Here is a 6,237-nt window from a genome sequence, read left to right as displayed (position 1 = left end):
AGGATTTGCCATAAATTATCCTATGAGGAGATTCCCTGGCCTTTCACAGACTTGGATTCTTTCATAATCTCTGAAGGAGTACTTGCTTAAACATCTTGTCCTCTAAACCTGCCACACTTACACAAACACATGTCACATGACATATCCACTTTTTTGGATTCCAAACCAAATTTGGATAAAGCCTTGAAACCCCAGGCCCTGTCAGAGAGGATTCTCTGTCACAGTAATTTGGATCTCTTTTAGCTGGTTCACATCACAGATGCACGCACACACACACACACACACACACACACACACACACACATATATATATATATATAAATATATATATATATATATATATATATATATATATATATATATATATATATATATATATATATATATATATATATATATGAGAAACGCGAGTTTTTCTACTTTTCTAGAAATAGTGTGTGTGTGTGTGTGTGTGGGGGGGGGGGGGGTATTAACCCCCAAAACATGAATCAGCTGCAAATCATGAATTATCTGCAAACCGTTAATTGCGCAATGTGAATACTGAAAAATTATCTCCCATGAGCTGGAAAAAATAATATTGATCTGAAGACAACGAACCAAAAGTAATCCAAAACGCCAAATTATACCCAAGACTCCAGAGAGTTAGTTGATGCCGACACATCTTTCTGGCGAGGTCACAAGTTCTCTCTATGTCTATTTTTGTGACCTTCCAGTGTCTCATCCTTATATCATTTCTGCCGATGTGAATAACTATGTGGCTGTATTTAGTGTCGTGTTCCTCTGGCTGTCTGCCATTGTGCAACATCAGCACAGTAAGGTGAGAGGCAATGTCGGGTGCTCTGGCCCTGGGAACACATTTAACGCCAGCTGGTGTCTGTAATCTAACTTTGCGGGTGATCGATTCCCCTGTCACTCACACACTGAGTTTCCACCTGGAGATAGGGGCAGAAGTCACCCATGGACTTTGAAGTTGCACAACAGGCATATCCAGTTTGCAGTGGCAACTGTGATTCGGGTACCACAAGTGGGCACCAAGCCCTATGTGACTTCCTCCACCGAGCAACAGTCCAAAAGCCATCATCTTTTGTGAGCGTTACTGATGTTGGTTCTAGGGGACTTTGAGAACTGATGGTTGATGACAGTAAGCATGTTTTGTTGGCCTATGGTTTTCGCTGCTTCATTATTTGGACAAGTTGGTCACGATGACCCCTTGACTTTCTTAGAACTTGGATGCTTCATTTATCTAGCATGTCTGACCATTCTTTGTTGTATTTTGCTTTATTTATTTTTTGTTGTTGGTAGTATGGCCACAGCAGATGATCACCCCTCTCAGTCTGGTCTGCTTGTGGTTTCTTCCTATAATCAAAAAAAAAAAATCCCTGAGGAAGGTTTTGCTTACCACCGTTGCCTTTTGAAACATTAGAGGACATGTTGCACAGAACTCATAACAACTCAAATTTTGGCTATTCGAGTTGATGTGACCTGTATTAATTGGTGCCTGTGACTACGTAGTCTCTAAGCATACACCAATCACAACAAACAGCTACGGAGACTGCAGAAAACAAAGTACAATTTTTTTCTGAATGTTTCAAACAATGTTTAAAGCACTGACAATTGACAATCTCATGTGCTCAAACAAAGAGTGTGTAACTATCAGGATTGCTCCACAAGTTTGCATGTGAATGTTACTGGATAACTCTGTTGCTTTTACCATGAAGACAAAAAAAATGCATAGACCATTTTGTATATATTGTTCAAAATGTGCATTTGTGTTTATTGTTTGAACCTTTTTGTTGTACAGTCTTTCACACAAGAGCCCAAATTACCTGTATAAAGTGTCAAAATAGTTGTTTATTATAGTTTGCTGTGGGTTTTGAATAAATGTGTGTGGAAAATTATTTTCAGCTTTACTTTTTCCTTCCTTATTTTTGATTGTAAACCTTTATTATACTTATAAAACACAACAAAAGCATATATATTATGAAAGCACAGGTTGTTCTGAAAAAAAAGAGACATAAAACTTGATTGTGGGATGCAGGGAGAGCTGTTAACAGCAATAATAAAACATTTATGCCAGGCGAGTGAACTGTCCAAAAAATGCCCTTGGACCCCAGAGGGTTAAACTGGGTCATGCTTGGACATTGCTTGAGCTCCACATGCAACCCGTTCCACAGCTTCACTCCACATATTGATATACATTTTTTTTTTAATGTTGTATGAGCCAGTAGATGTTTTAGTTTATACTCCACTCTCGGATTTTAATCCCTATTGCTGTTAAAAAAAAAAAGAAAAAAAAAAGAATGTTTCCAGAAGATAGATTTTTTTTTTTTTTTTTTTTTTTACTGTTTTTTCATAATTTGTGCTGTTTGAAAATGAACCATGTCATTGAATTTTAATGTTTTAGATTTTAAGAATATTGAAGTTCTATGTTCTTTGTAACTGGCATTATGAATTATCCATATGTCTCTTTTTTTGTAGCATTGATAGTGAATGTAGTGTACAGTTTGCCCCAAACTTCTACACAGTAATATAAATATGGTAAAACCGGTGAACAATAGAGAATGTATGTGGTTTGTAGGCCAGAATGTGTTTGGCCTTACTGAGTACTGAGATACTCCTTGACATGTTTGGAGTGAGGTTTCCTGTTTATTTTGTTGTCTGTTAGTACACCAAGAAACTTAGCTTCATGAACTCTTTCTATAGCCACATCATCTATTTGTACCTGCACTTGAGTGTCCTTATTACAGTTGACAAATAAGATGATTTTAGTTATACTCAAGTTTAATGATAATTTGTTGCTATTAATTTTAATTAATTTTAATTCTAATTTTAATGAATCTTTAATTTGCACATTTCTGCAGTGACTGTCACCAGTAGTTCCTTTAAATCCCCGCCCCCCGAACAACATCAACAACAAAATATATTTGTGTCATCAGCAAACAATACCAGATTTAATGTTTTTGAAGCCTTAGAAATATAATTTATATAAAGAGTAAACAATTTCAGACCCAGTACTGACCCCTTGTCCAAGCATGATGATACATACTCTACCACCTTCACAAATTGTTTCCTGCTTTCAAGGTAACTTCTCCCCCAGTGCAATACTACCCCATACCATTCCATTTATTGATTTATATGTTATGACTGATTGTGTCAAAAGCTTTTTTAATTTCAATAAATACTCCCACTGCATACTGTTTGTTATCTACTGTGCTTGTGACTTCCTCAGTTGATTCCATTATTGCCATTGTAGTTGTGCTGTTTGATCTGAATCTGTCCAAATGTAGCTTATGTTTTCTATGATTTTGTCTGATCTGTTATTTAAAGGTTTTTCTAGAATTTTGGAGAATTGTGGAAGTAAAGAAATAGGCCTCTATTTTGTGAAATGGTGTTGATGCCCAGTTTTATAGAGCAGCACAACTTTTTCTATTTTTATATTGTTTGAAAATCTACCGGTATGGAATGATAAGTTACAGATATATGTTAGTAGTTGTGATGACCTTGATGGCCTTTTTTACAACTTTCATTTACAAATAATTACAATCCAATGATGACTAATTTTTAAAGTGATAACTGTGTTAATTCCAATGCAGTCAGGGTAACAGCAGCAGCTGCTCTCCACTGTGACAAGATGTGCACGTCGATCAGCCATGAACACAGCCTCTTAAAACATTCACTGCAAGAGACACAGCTTCGTGCTCCGGTACAGAGAGCATTCTCCTGACACATCTAGATACGAAATTCGACAGACTCGCTCAAAAAATTACAAGAGTTGATGGTGAACTGTCCATCATCTCCTCTGTGTATGGAGCACTGAACTGAGGAGTGCGTAGATCTGCAAGCTGGTAGAAAGTCCTGAAGCTCCTGAAAATAACAAGTACCATATATGTGGTGTGGATTCAGATACACACATTCACACAAGTGTGTTTTAGTGTACAGTTCCACACACATGTTCACGCCGCCATTTATAACGGGAACATTCATTTCACTCTGTCTGTTCACCATTATACTATTTCTTTGTTTGCTTGGACTGACATCACCAAACTACAAATGGCAAGTAAAATATTTTCCAGAAATGTACCTGCTGACTTGCTGAGCAAGAGGTTTAATTAGCAGTAAAGTACATCATTGACCTCTGATCGTGACCACATGTCCGTGGATTGACTTACAATCATCAATAAGTTGATGGTGTGTTGTTGAACAGCACGTGTAATAAAGTGACATATTTTAAACCATATTGCTGGACACAGCTGTTTGCCTCCTTTCTAACCCTGGCTATGACTACTCTCTCAAAACTTGTTGTTGTGACTGATCAACTTTATGCCTCTTCTCCACTCTGTCTTAACTCCTCAGGCATTCTCTCACTTTCCATGATTTTATTGAACAATCTGATTCAAAACTCCACTGCCATCTCTCCAAAACATTTCTATGCATCATTGGTATGTCAACTGTACCAGCTGCCTTTGCACTCTTCACCGTCTTCATAGCTGTCCTCATTTCATGCTTACTAATACAGTGCACTAACCTGTTTACTCTGTTTGCATCACCCAGTGCTTGCTTTCACTTTCTTCTCTCTCTCTCTCTCTCTCTCTCTCTCTCTCTCTCTCTCTCTCTCTCTCTCTCTCTCTCTCATTTTATTCATTCAACAACTCCTCCAAATACTATGTCCACCTTCTCAACACACTCTCCTAGCTTGTCAGCACAGCAACTTCATGTATACATTTCACTATATGCCCTTTGCTACTTCTCTTTTCTCCTTATGCCACATCTCATTGTACTTCTTTCTACTGTTATCATATCTCCAACTATCACAATTCTTTCTTACCAAACTCTTTCCCCTTATTCTTTCTTGATAATCTTCATTCCACCACCAAGTTTCATTGTCTTCCATCCTTGGCCTAGATGTCACACCCACTACCTTTCAGTTTTCTCCCTCACCACATCTGCAGTACTTTTCCAATTCAATTCAATTCAATTCAATTTAATAAATAGATTGCTCATAACCAAATTCATGGTATGGAGCACAAACAAAAACAAATTCATACTTTGACAAGTTGTCCAAAATCACTTCATCTCCATCTAATGCCTGTCTCACCAACTCCCTAAGACAGACTTCCTCCTTCAGTTACCACTATACCACTGTACTGCTCTTACTCTCTTCCTTTTATTCACCTCCACAGTGATCTTATAAATGTACATCCAGACTGTAAAGCCATGCTCGCCCATGCAATCACCTTACACTTCCCAATTTATAGAATGTAGTCCCATAGAATGTAGTCCACCTGTGTTGCAGCTTCCTCCATTCTTATGTCACCCTGTGCTCCTTCTTTTTCTTAAAATCATAATTCATGGCAGCCACTTCCATCCTTTTTGCTAAACATCCCATCATTTGCCCTTCTGCATTCCTTTCCTTGAGAGGAATACCATATCTAACTATGACACATTTTACATCAACACCTCTGTTCTCTTCATCAACATTCCCACTGGAGTGTATTTGAATCACCACTCTTTTATGGTAAATGGACTGCATTTTATACTTGGTTATGCTCTCTACCACCTTGTGTAACTCATTCCAGAAGTCTCTCTTTCATCACACAACCTACCTGTGGGGCATATGCATCTGATGATATTCATGATCATCCCTTCAATTTCCAACTTCATACTCATCCTGATGGACACTTGCTTAACCTCCAGCACTCATAATATACTCTCCCTTTAGAATGACTGCCAACACCATTTCTCCTCTTGTCCACACTCATACAACAATTTGAACCCACCTCCAAGGCTCCTGGCTTACTTCCCTTTCACTTGTTCTCTTGTACACACAGCATATCTATCTTTCTCATTTATCATTTTTTATTTATTTAAAGGAGACAGTAAATATTAATGAACATATGAATATGTAAATATGTCAGATTGTAGCCATAGGCTAATTTCCAACTGTAGTCCCTGGCAGACTGATGGACGGGGCAACAAAAGACTGGGAAAGTTGATGAATGCTCAAAGAACGCCTTTTTTGGAAACAGGTGAATGTCATGATTGGGTATAAAAGGAGCATTCCGAAAAGGCTCAGCCATTCACAAGCAAAGATGGGGTGAGGATCACCACTTTGTGAACAACTGTGTGAAAAAAATAGTCCAACAGTTTAAGAACAATGTTTCTCAACATTCAATTGCAAGGAATTTAGGGATTCCATCATCTACAGTCCATAATATAATCAGAAGATTCAGAGAATCT

The sequence above is a fragment of the Thalassophryne amazonica genome, chromosome 4, assembly GCF_902500255.1.
Source record: "Thalassophryne amazonica chromosome 4, fThaAma1.1, whole genome shotgun sequence".
NCBI classification, from domain to species: Eukaryota; Metazoa; Chordata; class Actinopteri; order Batrachoidiformes; family Batrachoididae; genus Thalassophryne; species Thalassophryne amazonica.
Note: the sequence above shows the minus strand (reverse complement) of the source record.